Source organism: Furipterus horrens, unplaced genomic scaffold (assembly GCF_987537825.1).
Source record: "Furipterus horrens unplaced genomic scaffold, mFurHor1.1.pri manual_scaffold_4, whole genome shotgun sequence".
NCBI classification, from domain to species: Eukaryota; Metazoa; Chordata; class Mammalia; order Chiroptera; family Furipteridae; genus Furipterus; species Furipterus horrens.
The window spans coordinates 112,091,335-112,110,110 of NW_028327174.1; positions in this window are offsets into that span (position 1 = coordinate 112,091,335).

Consider the following 18,776-nt stretch of genomic DNA (forward strand, 5'->3'; position numbering starts at 1 on the left):
TCAGACAAGGGATTGATCTCCAAAATATATAAAGAACTCATACGACTCAACACCAAGAAGACAGACAACCCAATTAAAAAATGGGCAAAGGACCTGAACAAACACTTCTCCAAAGAAGACATACAGAGGGCCCATAGACATATGAAAGTATGCTCAACATCACTAGCCATCAGAGAGATGCAAATTAAAACCACAATGAGATACCACCTCACACCAGTCAAAATGGCAATCATCAACAAATCAACAAACAACTTGTGCTGGAGAGGATGCGGAGAAACGGGAACCCTGGTGCATTGCTGGTGGGAATGCAGATTGGTGCAGCCACTGTGGAAAACAGTTTGGAATTTCCTTAAAAAACTAAAAATGGAACTGCCTTTTGAACCAGCAATTCCATTGCTAGGATTATATCCAAAAAATCCCGAAACACCAATTCAAAAGAACCTATGCACTCCAATGTTCCTAGCAGCACTATTTACAATAGCCAAGTGCTGGAAACAACCTAAGTGCCCATCTGTAGATGAGTGGATCAAAAAACTGTGGTACATTTACACAATGGAATTCTATGTAGCAGAAAGAAAGAAGGAACTTCTACCATTTGCAACAACATGGATGGAACTAGAGAAAATTATGCTTAGTGAAATAAGCCAGGCAACGAAAGAAAAATACCTTATGCTGTCACCTATTACAGGAAACTAATGAACAACACAAACAAATGAGCAAAATTGAACCAGAGGTATGTAAACAAGAAGTAGACTAACAGTAACAAGGGGGGCGGGGGGGGAGGAAAAGAAAGATGTAAGGGGATGGGTCAAGTTAAAAAACATATATATATATATATGAATGACCCACAGACAGGTGCAACTGAGTGGGGACTAAATGTGGGGGAGGGGAGGGACAAGGTGCAGGGAAACAAGAGGGCTAAAAAAGTGAGACAACTGTATTGGAAAAACAAACCAAAATTTTTTAGTGGGGGGAAAATGAAAATATGAAGAATGGAAATGCCAGTTCAGTGAATATTAGGACAAAGATTTTCCTTCACGTTGTATATTTTTCTCCCTATTTGATCCCTCCAGAGTTTGGCATTCTAAACAAGTAAATAATGACATAAGTTCCTTTGCATAGAACTAATAAGACCAGTTGTCAACAGAGGTTCTTTTTTTTTTTTTTTTTTTGACCAAGTCTTTGACTGGAATGTCAAGCCTAAAGGAAACATACTTGGGCTCAGATTGTTACCAGAAAGCCCTGAGGAACTGGGAATGACTTTCAAAGGTAATAAAAGCCCGTGAGATAAAAGGCCTGGTACCATGGTTGGTTGTGCGGTCCACAGCAATCTTTCCAGGGAAGGAACGAAGGTTGTTTTCCTGAAAGATGGCTAGAAGGGACCTTAAGGCACAAGGAAAGACCAGAAAGACTTGGAAAAAACAGGTGTGTACAGGCAAGGATGAATGCCAGATATGTGGCACAGCTTCTGTGCCCTGAAGAACAGACTGAAGGTCACCCCAAATATTCCTTGGGTAAGTTCCAGCAAAGCAGAACTAAAGATCATAAGTGATCATTTGCTGTTCTTGTTATGTTTATGCAAACGAACAGGATAAATTAAAAATGGACTTAATGTAGTCCCTTTAAAGACAAGGAGGGTAACCTTAGGGAGAAAGATTATTATTCAAGGAAAATCACAATGATCAGTAGTAGAGTATAAAACAGGGCAACTAACCGTCTTAAAAGTTTCTTCTCCAGATTTAGAGACTTGTTTGCGGGTTATGTTACATAAATTAACACGTGTTTTTTTGTTTTCAAAGGACATAAGCCTATGATCACATTACCTGAGTGATTATCTGTACGCATAAGCCTCACTTAATCCTCTCTGCAGCGCTGCCTCCTGAGACTCAACGGTTTGGCTGAACTAAATGGCTGGGTTGGGGAAGAATGGGGTGGTCTGTGGGCTTCACTTTAAAACGGGTTTCTCTTTTCTATCCTAATGGCTTGGACAGAAAAGGCCCAGAGGTCTGAGAGGGGGAAAAACCTAAACTATTTACCTCAGCCCAAACTAAGTATAATGGGCAAAAGGGTTTTGGACAGGCGAGATGTGCCTAGCACACCTTCTTACAAAGAAACTTTTTTTTTTTTCCCTAATATGGAACATTGAAAAATTAATCCCTGCCTTTTGTCATCTAGTAGTTATGGATTGAATGATGTCTTTTAACCCTTTTCGCCAAATCTGTTGCCCTCAGAACACAACAAGGACACCAGCCTGTTGAACCAAGCACGCCGTTGACCGGAGGCAGCCAACTGACCTGGAGTCTGCACGATCCTTCCCCATGTGGGAAGGCCACCCTCCCCTCCACACCCCCACTCTTATTAGGGTTTTCTGGACCCAAGGGTAGGTAGGACGACGACCATGTTCAGCTTGAAGCAGCTAGAGGAGCTTGAGACCTTCGCCCATTGTCCTTTACAAGATTACAAAGGGTCCTAATATTTGAGAGGGGGAGGATAGTTAATTTTTAGGAACCAGGGGTATGGACTTGGGGGGGATTGCTGGGGGAGGGGGTGCTGGGGGGAGGGGAATAAGGGGGAGAAAATTGGAACTGTTGTAACAATATAATCAATAAAAAACATTAAAAAAAAAAAATGACAACAGCCCTGGCTGGTGTGGCTCAATGGATTGAGCACCAATCTGCAAACAAAAGGGTCACTGGTTTGATTCCCAGTCAGGACCATGCCTGGGTTGCAGGTCAGGTCCCCATTTGGCAGTGTGTGAGAGGCAACCCCACATTGATGTTTCACTTTTTCTCTTTTTTTGTCCCTTCCCCTTTCTCTAAAAATTAACAAATAAAATATTTCTTAATGACAACAAACAACTATCAATAACTGAATCTAAAAAACAATAACAGACTAAGCAAACAACTAGAACAGGATCAGAATCATAGCTGTGGAGATCATACGGAGGTTTATGAGTGAGAAGGGGGAAAATTGGAGAAAAGGTAAAGGGATCAAGAAGCATAGTTGATATGTACAAAATATACAGGGAGATGTTAAGAATAGTAAAGAAAATGAAGAAGCCAAAGAACTTATGTGCACAACCCATGGACATAAACTATGGGAAGTTGCTGGAGGGAAAAGGTGGAGGGTTTGGCAAAGGAAAAAAATTTGACACAACTGTAATAGCATGATTAATAAAATATTCTAAAAAGTTGTTGCTTATGAATGAGCAAAGAAAGTGGTTTCTTGAGATGATATCTACTGCTGATGAAGAAACTGAAGATTGCTGAAATGATAACAATAGACTTAGAATATTATATAAACTTAGTTGTTAAGGCAGAATCAGGGTTTGAAAGGATTAAGTCCAATTTTTAAGGAAATTCTACTATGGTTAAGTTGCTATCCATTTTTCATGCTATAGAGAAATCATTCATGAAATGAAGAGTTAATCAATGGAGCAAATTTCATTGTTGTCTTATTTTAAGAAATTAGTAGAGCCACGATGAACTTCAGCAATTACCACCCTTATCAAGCAGCAGCCATCAACATTGAGGAAAGATCCTCCACCAGAACAAGAACCATGAGGGCTCAAACAATGGTGAGCAATTTTTAGCAAAAAAGTAATTTTAAATTAAGGCATCTACATTGTTTTATAGGCATAATGAATGCTATTGCACACTTAATTTACTACAGTATAGTATAAACATAAGTTTATATGCACTGGGAAAACAAAAATTCTGTGTGACTGGCCATATTGCAATATTGGCTTCACTGTGGTGGTCTGTAGTTGAAATCACAATATATCTAAGGTATTCAGGTAATTACATATTAGTTTGCAGATATTACTTCTGTTAACACTTTGAGATTCCCTGTATTGGTCTTTTACATTATAACTTCCTGCTCTAATTTTTATTATTTCATTTTATATTTGCTTGTTATAAATTATTCTTCTTTCTTTAATTTCTTTAGGTGGGAACCTAGATAATTAGTTTCACATATTTTTTCTTTCCCAAAATATGTACCTAATGTTGTAAATTTCCTTCTAATGAATGCTTTTCTGGCATTCATGACACTTTGATAAATTGAATTTAAACTTGTATTTAGTTCAAATATTTTTTTTAATTCCTTTTAGACTTCTTTTACCAATGTGTTATTAAAAATGTGTTGTTTGGGATTCAAGATGGCAGAGGAGTAAGTGGAAGCTACACTCACTTCCTCCCAGGACCAGTCTGGAATTACAACTTAATTGTGGGGAAATCATCTGGAATAACCAAATGAATACTAGCTAGAGAGAAGTCTTATAACCACAGAGAGACAGAAAGGCCACTTCAACACAATATGACAAGTAGGAAGTGTGGAGACATAAAAGGGTTGGCTGGGCTCCACGGGTGGCAGCTGAAGGGAAGGAGAAACAGCTCAGGGGCCAGTGGATCCCCCTGAAGGCATGGTCTATACCCTCGGCTGGGCTTCCCAGCCTACAGCAACAGAGGGGACAGTAAAATAGCATCCATCTGTGAAAAGCAAAAAACCACAGTGCTTTTTGCTGGCCTGAAAGAAATAGCTGGAGAAAAAGAGCTCTGAAAAAGATCACTTACAAAAATATTTTGGCACCCAGTTACTCTAGGCTCAAGCAGAGGGAGGGCAGACAGAACTAGAGATGCTTAAGTAGATTTAGGGGCAGTGCCTTTAAGGAGAGAACTGAGGGAGCAGCTGACTGTGTCCCAGTGCTGACTCATTCCCATACTGCAGGCAGACCGTTCCCCTCAAAGTGGCATCAGCCTGAGGGGAAGCAAAATCCCTGCCCATGGGAATTAATCTGCCCCACCCTTGGTGCATAAGCCTGATGGCTCTTAGATTGAACAGGTTAACAACTAAAGGAGGCAGACAAAGGCAGAAGATCTCTGGTAGTCTCCCTAGGCTTCCTAGGCCCAGACTGGTACACAATCCGATGCCACCAGGGGTAGATACAGGAAGTGCAGATCAATCTAAGAAGCAGAAACAAAAAATGGGAGACAAAGAAAAAAAACCCCATCGATAGGAAAGGAGGACTCCCTAGAAAGACTGCTAAATGAAATAGAGGTAAGCAAACTACCAGATATGGAATTCAAAATATGGATTATAGGGAAACTCAATGATGTCAGCGAGCTCCAAGAAAACTACAAAGAACTCCAGGAAAACTACAAGAAACTTACTGAGAATTACACCAGCATGAAAAGGACATAGAAGCTATCAATAAGAGCCACAGGAAACGAAGAATACAGTTTCTGAAATGAAGAACACAGTATAAGGAATTAAAAGCAAGCTAGAGGAAGCAGAAGATCAGATCAGTGAGTTGGAGTACAACATAGAAAAAAATTTCCAGACAGTACAGCAAAACGAAAAAACAGAAGAATGATGATGTTTTAAGGGAGTTGCAGGACAACATGAAACATAATAATATTCATATCATAGGAATACCAGAAGGGGAAGAAGAGGAGCAAGGAATTGAAAACATGTTGGAAAAAGTAATGACAGAAAACTTCCCTAACTTGATGAGAGTAAAAGTCATGCAAGTCCAGGATGCACACAGTAGGTCCCAATGAAGATGAACCCAAACAGGCCTAAATCAAGACACATCATAATTAAAATGGTAACATTGAAAGTCAAAGAGAGAATCCTAAAAGAAGAGAGAAATAGTTTATAACATACAAGGGAGCACAGATAAGGCTATCATCAGATTTCTCAACAGAAAAACTACAAGCCAGAAGGGAATGGCAAAAAAATATTCCAAGCAATGGAAAACAAAGACCTACAACCAAGAATACTTTACCCAGCAAGGCTCTCATTCTAAATGGAAGGTAAAATAAGGAGTTTCCCAAACAAAAGAAGGTTAAGAATACATCTCCACCAAACCAGCATTGCAAGAGATTCTAGAGGGTCTGCTTTAAGAAGATGAAGAAACACAGAGAGACAGAGAGGGACACAAGTACAAAGGGGAAAATTGACAATGTATAAGTACCTATCAATAATAACAAGAAGAGGAAAGACATATACAAATCAAGACCAGGAAGACAGACATTCCAATTAAAAAATGGGCAAAGGACTTGAACAAACACTTATCCAGAGAGGATATACAGAGGGTCCATAGGCATATGAAAAAAATGCTCATCATCACCAGCTTTCAGAGATGCAAATAAAAACCACAATTAAATACCACCTCGCACCAGTCAGAATGGCCATCATCAACAAATCAACAAAAAACATGTGCTGACAAGAATGCGGAGAAAAGTGAACCCTAGGGCGCTCCTGGTGGGAATGCAGGCCAGTGGAGCCACTATGGAAAACAGCATGGAATTTCTTCAAAAATTAAAAATGGAACTGCCTTTTGAACCAGTGATTTCATTGCTAGGATTATAACTGAAGAATCCTTAAACCCCAATTCAAAAGAACCTATGCACCCCTATGTTCATAGCAGTGTTATTTACAATAGCCCAGTGCTGGAAACAGCCTAAGTGCCCATCTGAAGATGAGTGGATCAAAAAACTATGGTACATTTACACAATAGAGTACTTACTATGTAGCATAAAGAAAGAAGGAAGTCCTACCATTTGTGACAACATGGATGGAACTAGGGAGAATTATACTTAGCGAATTAAGCCATATAATAAAAACAAGTATCATATGATATCACTTAACACAGGAAACTACTGAAGAACAACAACAAACTAGCAAAATTGAATCAGATGCAGGTAAACAAGGAGCAGAGTAACAGTGACAGGGGGGTCATGGGGATGGAGAAAACACAAGTAAGAAGGTGAAGGGTTGAGTAAAAGAATATGTATAAATAACTCGTGGACATGGACAATGGAGTGGGGATTGACTGTGGGAGAAGGAGTGTGCAGGGTAGGGGGAAGCAATAGGGAAAAAAGTGGCACAACTATAATAGAAAAACAAACAAAAAATTTTAGTGGGAAAAATATTTAAAATAAAAGCAAATAAATGAATAAATAAATGAGCCAACAAACCACCCCAAGCAAAAAAAAAAAAAAAAAAAAAAAATTCACAGGTAGGAAAGGGAACAAAAGAAAATGTAAAGCATGGAAATGCAATTTTAGTGAATATTAGAAGGACAAAGATTTTCTTTCACATGTATATTTTTCTCCCTACATGATCCCTCCAGAATTTGGCATTCTGAAGAAGTAATGACATAACATTCTTTGCATAAAACTAATAAGATGAGTTGTTAATAGAGGTTTTGATAACCAAGACTTTAACTGGTATGTCATGCCTAAAGGAGGCATGCTTGGGCTCTGGTTGTTGCCAAAAAGTCCTGAGGAACTGGGATTGACTTTTGAAGGTAATAAAAGCCCACAAGTAAAAGGCCTATTACCTTAGTTGGTTGTGCGATTTATTGCAATCCTTCCAGGGAAGAAATGAAGGTTTGCTTTCCTGAAAGATGGCTAGAAGGAACCTTAAGGGACAATTGAAAACCTGAAAGACTTGGAAAAGACAGGTGTTTACAGGCAAGGCTGAATAACAAGTGTTTGGTTCAGCTTCTCTGCCCTGAAGGGCAGACTGAAGGTCACCCTGAAGATACCTTGTTAAGTTCCAGCAGAACAGAACTAAAGAACATAAGTGATCATTTTCTGCCCTTTATGTGTTTACACAAATGAACAGGATAAATTAAAACTGTAGTTAATGCAGTCCCTTTAATGACAAGGATGGTAATCTTAAGGCGAAAAATTGTGATTCAAGGAAAATTACAATGCTCAGTGGTAGACTATAAAGTAGTGCAGCCAACTGTTTTTAAAGTTTCTTTTCATTAAAAGTTTGTTTTCATTTGAAAGTTTAATTAAGTCTGTGACATCATCAAAGATGCTTAGTTTACAGGCAAGAAGAATGTCAAACGCCTTGCAACTAGACGCCTTACCAATAAGACATTCTCACAGATTTAGAGACTGGTCTGTGGGTTATGTTGCAGAACACATGTGTGTTCTGTTTTCTTATGGCATAAGCCTATGATCTCATTACCTGAGTGATTGTCTCTATGAATAAGCCTCACTTAATCCTGTCTGCATCACCACCACCTGAGACTCAATAGTTTGGCTGAACTAAGTCTTTGGGTTGGTAAAGTATGGGGTTGTCTTTGGGATTCACTTTAAAACTAGTTTCTCTTTTCTGTTCTAATGGTTTGGACAGAAAGGGCCAAGAGGTCTGAGAGTGGGGGAAACCTGAAATATTTCTCTCAGCGCAAACTAAGTATAGTGGGCAAAAGGGCTTTGGACAGGTGCTTCATGCCTTGCACACCTTCCTCCAAAGAAGCATTTTTTTTTCCTAATGTGGGACATTGAAAAATTAATCCCTGCCTTTTGTCATCTAGTGTTTATGGTTTTAATGACGCCTTTTAATCTTGCTGCCAATTCTGTTGCCCCCAGAATACAACAAGGATGCCAGCTTATTAAACTGAGCATGTTATTGCCTGGGGACAGCCAATTGACCTGGTGTCTGCAAGATCCTTCACCGTGTGGGAAGGCCACCCTTCCTTCAACACCCCCACTCTTATTAGGGATTTCTGGACTCAAGGTTAGGTAAGGTAATGACAAAGTCCATCTTGAAGCAGCTAAAGGAGCACAATAACTTCACCCATTGTCCTTTATAAGATTAAAAAGGGTCTCAAGTATGAGAGGGAGGGATTGTTACAGTGCAGGTGTACCCCCACACAAACAAAAGAAGAAACATGTATGAGTGACCCACGAACATGAACAACAGGGTGGGGATTGACTGTGGGAGTGTGGGTATGAAGGGCGGAGGAGGACAAAGGGGGAAAAATTAGGACAACTGTAAAAGAACAATAATAATATATTTAATTTTAAAAATGTGTTTAATATCTAAATACAATATTTGGAATTTTTAAAACTATTTTTTGTTATTTATTTCTAATTTAATTCCAATATGTTCAGAAAACATATTTTGAATTATTTCTATTCTTTTAAATTAGTTAAGGTGTGTTTATGGCATAGAATAGGGTCTTAGGTCTAGAATAAGGTCTTAGTTCCTGTTCTATGTGAATTTGAGAAGTGTGTTGTGCTGTTCTTAGATGGCAAATTCTATGAATGTTAATTAGATAAAATTAATTATAGTACTATTCAGGTCAAACATACCCTTATTGATGATCTTCCTGCTTAATATATCAATTAATGAAAGAAGGGTGTTGTATTCTCCAGCTATAATGGTGGATTTGTCTATTTTTCTTTGCAGTTCTATCAGATTTTCCCTCACGCACTTTGATTTTATTTTGTTAGATGCACATATATTAAGGAGTGTTGTTTTCTTGGAGAATTGACCTTTTCATCCTTATGTAATCTATCTCTTTTCCCCTAATATTTTTTTCTTCTTCTACAGTCTGCTTTGTCTGAAATAATATGGTTATGCCAACTTTCTTTTCATTAGTGTTAGTATGATGCCCATATATTTCTTCAACTATTTATTTTTCACCAGTGTCTTTATATTTCAATAAATTTCTTGTGAATTTAATAAAAATTAATAGAAAACAATCATAATAAAAATATCAGGACTTCCGGCCAAGATGGAGGCTTAGACAGACATGCTCGGTCTCCCTCTACAACTAGAAAGGAATAAAACTACCTCAAAACAAAAGATAACCAGAAATTCCAGAAAACAAAACTACATGGAAGCCCATCGTATGAAGTTATAAACCAGCGGTGCTCTCCTGGACAGGTAGGAGGGGCGAATTCGAAACCGGAATGAAAAGGTCGGGCAGTGCTGTTTGTGGTAGCAGCTGGGAGAGTGGCAGGGGGAGCAATCCCGGCTGCAGTCGAGCCCCAGCAGCTCACGACCCGAACACGAAGAAAGGCAGCCCCCCGCCCCGCATTGCATTGGACAGTGAGGCCCAGAGGGTGGGAGGACGGATCCTGATTTCCCAGCAAAGAATAATGGCAGGAATCCACCTTGAACCCCTGCCCCCACAGAAGCACCACAGTGTGGCGAAAAAGGTCAGGATCGTCGCCGGTCACTGGGTAGTGATGAGTACACGGGGCTCTGCCCCCCACAGCCTGTGCAGAAAGCAAAGCAAAACACAAATCTGTCAAAATGAAGGAGAAAACGATTGAAATTCTGGTGACACAACTCCCCAGTCAGCACATGAAGAACCTGACAAAGAAATAAGAAAACTTTCACAGGCTCGGTTCAGAGCTATTGTTATAAGGCGGCTTACAGAATTAAAAAAAAGATTTGGAACAGGACAGGGAAGAAAAGAAAGCCACTCATACTGAAATGAATAAAAACACATACGAGACAAGTGGTGAGGAAATAAAATCCAGAGATCAAATCAACAAACTAGAACACAGAGAAGGAACAAACAGTCAACCAGTGCAGAAACAGGAAACAAAAAGTAAGGAAAATGAGGAGAGGATCAGAAACCTCTGGGACAGCTATAAGAGATCAAACATTCTGATTATAGGATTGCCAGAGGGCAAAGAAGAAAAACTAGAAATTGAAAAATTATGTGAAAAAATAATGAAGCATAACTTCCTGAACTTGGGGAAGGAAATAGACTTACAGGTCCAGGAAGCACAGAGAGTTCTAGAAAAAATGGACCCAGGGAGAACCACTCCAAGACACATTATAATCAAATTATAAAAAATTAAAGAGAGAATCTTAAAAGCAGCAAGAGAGAAGAAAAGAATAATGTAGAAAGGGATTCCAATTAGACTATCAGCTGACTTCTCAAGGGAGACCCTGGAGGCAAGAAGAGACTGGCAAGATATATTCAAAATAATGAAAATCCAAAACCTACAGCCATGAATACTCTATCCAGTGAAGTTGTCATTCAGAATAGAAGGGCAGAGAAAGTGCTTCCAGGACAAAATAAAACTGAAGGAGTTCATTAGATCCAAACCACTACTATGAGATGTTAAAGGGACTGGTGGTTTAGAAGAAGGAGGATCAAAACTATGAACATTAAAATGAAAACTGCATCACAAGAACCAACAAGAGAAGCTAGGGAACCAAAACAAAGGCAAGCTATATAGGCAATGAGAGTGGAAAAAGAACTATAGGTATGGGGAACATACTGGGGGGAGGTCAGCAGGGAGGGGGAAGGGGAAGAGGGAAGGGAGATGGTATACGAATTAAGAAGCATTATAGAAGGGAATGTAATAGACAGGGAGAGGTTGAGAAGAACTATATGCACAACCAATGGACATGGACTAAAAGGGGGGGAAAACTGGAGGGAGGGGGGCCACCGCTTGGAGGGGAGCAGAGGGAAGGGAAATTGGGACTACTCTAACAGCATAAACAATAAAACATTTTAAAAAAATAAAAAATAAAAATTCATTAGGTTTATAGTAAGAAAAATAAAAACCAGAACTTTTGATACATATAAATAGCCATTAAAATATATAGTAGGTGAATATTATTGAAGTGAAATGACTTTCATGTTATTTTAGTAAGAAAAAAATGGACATTTATGAAAGGGAATAAACAATATGATTCAATTAAAATTAGTATGTACAGCTCTGGCTGGTGTGGCTCAGTGGATTGAGCACTGGCCGGTGAACCAAAAAGTTGCTGGTTCGATTCCCAGTCAGGGCACATGCCTGGGTTGTGGGCCAAGTCCCCAGTTGGGGCATGCAAGAGGCAACAACACCTTGATGTTTCTCTTCCTCTCTTTCTCTCTCCCTTTCCCTCTCTAAAAATAAATAAATAAAATCTTTAAAAATATTTTAAAAAATATCAAAGTGTGTTTAAATAAAGACTGAAACAGTGCAATGTAGTGTTATATTGGAGCCTCAGACACAAGGTAGAATTATGATTGTTAACATTTCTGATCTTTAAGTTTTATATCCTAGGCAAGTGTCTCAGCCCTCGCGGGGCATGTTTAGTCACTGGCTGGAAAGATACATTTGTAAGTGCATTTCAAAGATAGGAAATTTGAGGTACACCAAGGACAGAGTTGCTTTCTTCCATACATAGTTTAGTATGATTATTGCTTGATATCCAATATAACTAAATTTCAAATTTTTCTGTCAATTATTTCAATTAAAAAGCTATTATTTCACTGAATAGGTCTTCCTGATTTAAAAATACTATTTATATGCTATTAAATGCCTATATATTTGACTCTCCATTTCCTATACACTAAAAAACACATTCATATACACCCATACAAATATCATGACAGTAATCGTCGTTGTCGTCGGCAGCCGTCCGTCTCGAGAGACGATGGTGTAGCTTCTTAAGAGTCTATCTGCACTCTCCAGTGAAGCTGAAGCTACAGAGCCTCGATGAAGCTACAGAGCCTGGGCAGGGTGATATGGAGGGTCTGCTGTTGCCCATGCAGCAGACCCCCCCCCCCCTCTTTGCAGCTGAAGGATCCAAGGGAAAGACGGAGTCAATACAGCTTGGGTTCAGGTGCGCCGCAGGAGTTGCCGGTGTTGACTACAATGTCGAACCGCCTTAGGGACTCCGGCTCCGGATTTTCTGTCGGGGTTTACTCCCTTAGCCTTTCCCCTGAAGAGGTATGCCGCAAGGCAGCGGAGGTTTTTTGGAATCAGAGTTTTCCTTCTCTGATGTGCCCTGACTGGAAGATCGAACCAGTGACACTTAGCTCGCAGGCCGACGCTCAATCCACTGAGCCAAACCAGCCAGGGTCGACGACAGTAATCAGAGACTGAAAAATAAACATGTCCATCTAAAGCTTCTGGTCTACCCATGGTGTTGGAATATCCTTTTCCCTCAGGTCCTATCCATATGTATTCTCTTTTCAGTTTGCTCCTAACATTAAAAATATATTAGTTTTTTAAAATCCAAACTTCATTAGTCATTTCTTTAATCTCTTTCTCTCTCTTCCTCTCTCCATAACTAAAGAGGAAGATAATTTATATTCTAATAGAGTTGTATCATAAAAGTAAAGCTATTTTGGAAGAGGAGATGACAGAGGAGTGAGTGGAGGCTGACTTTACTTACTCCTGAGACCAGTCTGGAGTTTCAGCTAATTGTGGAGAAAGCATCTCAGTTATCAGGTGGATACTGGCTGGAGTTATGCCTTGTGACCTCTGGCAGTGGAGGAAACCACCTCAAAGAGACCTGTCTGGTGTGGATTGCAGAGGAGACTCAGGAGAGACACAAGTGCCAGTTTGGCTCCTGAGGTGGCAGCTGGCTATACAGAGATTTTTCAGTGCCCTGAGGGGTCCCCCTGAGAGGAATCAGGAGTGGGGATTGGGCTGGACCTCCTGGAAGAGCCAAGATTGAGCCAGGTGGCATCTGGTTCTAGGAGGCAAAAAGCAGCATATTTTTTATGTTTTTTTTTTTGTTTTGTTTTGTTTTGTTTTTAGTTTTTTCTTTGTTTATTTTTACTGACCAGGGAGGAATGGCTGGAGGTGATGCGAGATTCTTAAGGGGAGCATGCACAGGAGTGCATTCACATCTGCTAGCCCTGGGCTATGGCCAAGGGAGGGTGAGGTAAACCAGAGTCATTTTGGAAAAGTTTTGGGCACTGGTTTCAGAGAACAGCTGTGGGAGCAGTGAACCTGATCCCAGTGCAGACTCATCCTCAGTGCTCCAGAAGAAATCTTTTAAACAGATTACTCCCCTCCAAGTGGCATCAGCTGAAAGGAGAGCAGTAGTCCTGCCCTCAGAAATTACTCAGCCCTTCCCCATAGTGCTTAAGCCTAAATACAAATTACAGAATGACTAGAGAAAAAACAAACAAACAAAGATAAAACAACCAAAAGAGACAGACACGAGCAGTAGAACACAAGTAGGCTCAAACAGGCTGCCTAGATCCAGACTGCAACACAATTGGTTATCACCAGGGGCAGGCCAGAAAGAGAAGAAAGTGACAAAAACCTAATACTATACAGACCAATTTCACTGAGATCTTCTACAGGAGTTTTCTGTCTCCTACATATCCTTTCAATAGTCATTTTTGTCCTCACAATCTATGTATTATAAATAACTAGACTTTATATTATAGTTTATTTCAAATTTCATATTTTGTCCCTCCCTTTTCTCAATCAATTATACCTTCTAATTTAGTCCTATTTTTGTCTTAAATTCTATCTTTTCTCTGACTATGATTCAGTTCAAATCTACAGTCATTATTCCTCATCTCTCCAGCATTTCCATTAGTCACTTCACATTCTTTTCCCCATCATAAAATAGTTACCCTCTCTCCACCTTGATTAATCAGTGCCAATTTAGTGGGAGATGGTGGTAGTGGTGACACTCCTGCAACTGTATTCATAGATCTTCACTATTCTGGCATTTCATATCTCAAATATTATCATCCCCCTCTCCTACTCCATCTGTACCTTCCTCCAGCCCTTTCCTTTTTTCATTTTAAATTTGAATTTTTTTCTATCTTAGCCTGGTTTTCAGTCTTCACTCTTAGTATTTCTTCTCACTCTATCAACTCAAAATTACTTCCCTTTCCTTAAGACATCACTTCATCTTCTTTTTCTTTTTCTTTTTTCTTTCTCCCACCCTATCTATATTAATCTTAGTTCATAGGTTACTGGGAGTGCTGTGGTGAAACTTTTTCTCTAATTTGGTGCCTATTTTTTTTCTTCTCATTCATCTTCCTTATTTGTGTGTGTGTGTGTGTGTGTGTGTGTGTGTGTGTTTATTCTCTCACACACTAATTATATATATATAATACAGCTTCTCTTTAAACCTAACACTACATGTTTCCCCTCTATTAATTCATTCTGCCTTCTTCCATTCCTTTTTTATATATGATATAAAGTTTACTTTCTTCCTCTTGTTGCCTTATCCCTGCTCCCTACTATTATAGAGCCTTCCTCTCCTCTCTCAAAAATTATTTTTCTTTCAGTTAGTCAACTCTTATTTGTTTTTCCTTTCCTATAATAGTCTTAATATCTATACATCCTTATTATAATATCTACACATCCTTATTAATAGTGGCTCATTTGCAATTGATACAGTGACTGAGGGTGGAGGATATTATTGTGAGTGTGGGATTCTTGTCTGGACTGGTGGTTTTGCTTAGTGGCAGTTCTACAAATGTTTACAAGATGAGGTGGGCATAATGACTCTCAGTCAGCTAGCTGGAGGGAAGGACCCACCAAAGAGCAATACAAGAATAAGAATAACCAAAATGGTACCAGACAATCCAAATAATAGGCATAAAGGGCATCCCAAGAGCATCAAGTTCAGGAGATCAAGGATTCTGCACCACTGAATCCCACAGAATTTTTGTCACAGAAGTTCACACCACAAAGGCAATAAATAAAAGCAGATCAATCTAAGAAGCAGAAACAAACAAGAAAAGCCACATAAAATGGGGAGATGAAGAAACTACACCCCATTGAAAGGAAAGGAGGAATTCCCAGAAGCAGGTATAGATGAAATACATGCAAGCAAACTATCAGACATGGAATTCAAAATAATGGTAATAAGGAAACCCAATGAAATCAACAAACTCAGAGAAAATTACAATGAACTCCAGGGGAACTACAAAGGACTCCAGGGGAGCTACAAGCAACTTACTGAGAACTACAACAGCATTTAAAAGAACATAGAAACTATCAATAAGATCCAGGTAGAAATGAAGAAAACGATTTCTGAACTGAATAACACGGTAGAAGGAATCAAAATCAGACAAAATGAAGCAGAGGATCAGATCAGTGAGCTCAAGGACAATGCAGAAAAAAATTTCCAGACAGTGAAACAAAATGTAAAAACGCTGGAAAGAAAGAAAAGGGTTTAAGAGAGCTGCTGGACAACATGAAGCATAATAATATCCATTTCATAGGGATACCAGAAGGAGAAGAAGAGGAGCAAAGAATAGGAAACCTGATTGAAAAAGTACTGTCAGAAAACTTGCTGAACATGATGAAACAAAAACTCTCACAAGTACAGGAAGTACAGAGGGTCCCAATGAAGATAAACCCAAACAGGCCCACTCTAAGACACATCATCATTAAAATGACAGAATTCAAAGACAAAGAGAGAACCCCAAAGGCAGCAAGAGAAAAACAGCAACTAACATACAAGGGAAAACCGATAAGGCTATCAGAAAATTTCTCAACAGAAACATTACAAGCTAGAATGAAATGGCAAAAAAATATTTCAAGCAATAAAAAGACAAAGGCCTACAACCAAGAATACGCTACCCAGTAAGATTCTCTTTCAAAATGGAAGGTAAAATAAGGAGTTACTCAGACAAAGGAAGACTAAACTAATACATTTATACCAATCAGTATTGGAAGAGGTGTTAAAGGGACTGCTTAAGAGGAGGAAGAAAAAGAGAGTGAGAGAGAGAGAGAGACAGAGAGAGAGAAGAACACAGGTACTAAGGGAAAAACATCACAATGAATAAGTATCTATCAATAATAACTATAATGTAAATTATTTAAATGCTCCAATAAAAAGGCTTTGGCTAGCTGAATGTATAAGAAAAATGACCCACATATATGCTGTCTATAATAGACCCACCTAGAATAAAAGACCTACACAGACTGTAAGTGAAGGGATGGAAAAAAATATTTCAAGCAAATGGACATGAAAAAAAAGTGAGGGTACCAATACTTATATCAAAAAAATTAGACAATACAGAAAAGGCCATAAAAAGAGACAAAGGACATTTCATATTACTTAAGGGGACAATCCATCAAGAATATATAACCCTTATAAACATATAAGCATCCAACACAAGACCCTATATAAAAGGATAATCTTGGAAGATTTCAAGAAGGATATTGACAGCAACAATTTCATTGTTGGGGACTTTAACACCACATTGTCAACAATGGACATATTTTCAAAGAAAAGAAACACCAAGGATATTGCGTCATTGAACAATACTTTAGATCAAGTGGACTTAATTGATATATATATATCTATATCTATATAGATATATATATATACCCTTTCACCCCAACAAAACAAAATATACATTCTTTTCAAGACCACATTGAACATTTTCAAAGATAGACCACATGGTAGAACAAAAATCAAGCCTCAACAAATTCAAGAAATTTGAAATTATATCAAGCATCTTTTCATTTCACAATGGCTCGAAACTGGAAACCAACCTCAAGGAGAGAACTAAAAAAAATTAAAATTCATGGAGACTGAATAACATGCTATTAAGTGATGAATGGGTTAATAATGACATCAAGAAAGAAATAAAAAAGATTCAGAAACAATTTAAAATGAACATGCAACAGCCCAAAACATATGGGGCACAGTTAAGGCAGTCCTGGGAGGAAAGTTCATAGCAATACATGCCAACCTAAAAAGGATAGAATAATCTAAAATAAAAAATATAACCCTACATCTATAAGAACTAGAGGAACAACAACAAAGCCCAGAATGAGTAGAAGTAAGGAAATCGTCATGATCAGTGCAGAATTAAATGACATAGAGACTAAATGAACAATTCAAAAAATCAATAAAACCAGGAATTGCTTCTTTGAAAAGATTTAAGAAATTTGCAATCCTTTAACCAGACTCACCAAGAAAAAGAGAACCCAAATAAATAAAATCATAAACAAAAGCGGAAAAATCACAACCGATAGCACAGAAATACAAAGAATTGTAAGAAATTACTATGAACAGCTTTATGACAAAAAATTTTACAATCTGGGTGAAATGGACAGATATCTGGAAACATAATCTTTCAAAACTGAACCAAGAAGAATCAGAAAGCCTGAATAGACAGGTAACAACTAGTGAAGTTGAAGCAGTTATCAAAAGACTTCCTGCACACAAGAGCCCTGGACCAGATGGCTTCACAGAAAGTTTTGCAAAACATTTAAGAAATAAGTAACTCCTATCCTTCTCAAATTATTCCAAAAATCCAAGAAGAAGGAAGAGTTCAAACTCATTGTATGAAGCCAGTATTACTCTAATTTCAAAACCAGGTCACGGCACAACAAAGAAAGAAAACTATAGGGCAATATCGCTGATGAACACAGATGCTAAAAACCTCAACAAAATATTGGCAAACCAGATCCAGCAACATATTAAAAAGATCACACACCATGATCAAGTGGAATTCATCCCAAGGGTGTAAGGGTTATTATTATTATTTGCAATTCAATAAATATAATACTGCAAATGAACAAAATGAAAGTCAAAATCACATAATCATATCAATAGATGCTGAAAAACAATTTGGTAAAGTTCAACACTCATTTATGATGAAAACACTCAGCAAAGTAGGAATAGAGGGAGCATATCTCAACTCAATAAAGGGCATATGCAAGTAACCTGAAACCAAGATCATACTCAATGGACAAAAACTGAAAGCATTCCCCTTAAGATAGAGAACAAAACGAGGATGTCCACTCTCTCCACCCCTATTAAAGATAGTTTTGGAAGTTATAGCCACAGCAATCAGACAAGAAAAGGAAATAAAATACATTGAAATTGGACAAGAGAAAGTAAAACTGTTATTATTTGCAGATGATAGGATAGTGTACACAGAAAATGCTATAGACTCTGCAAGAAAACTACTAGATATAATAGGTGAATTTGGCAAAATATCTGGGTACAAAGTCAATATTAAGAACTCAAAGGCATTTCTGTACACCAACAGTGAAATATGAGAGAGAGAAACTAGAAAAAAATTTCATTTACTATAGCAATAAGAAAAAGAAAATACTTAGAAATAAACTTAACCAAGGAGGTAAAACCTGTACTCAGGAAACTATAGAACACAGAAGAAAGAAATTAAGGAAGATACAAATAAATGAAAGCATATACTATGTTCATAGATGGGAAGAATTAAGATCATCAAATGTCCAAACTACACAAAGCAATTTACAGAT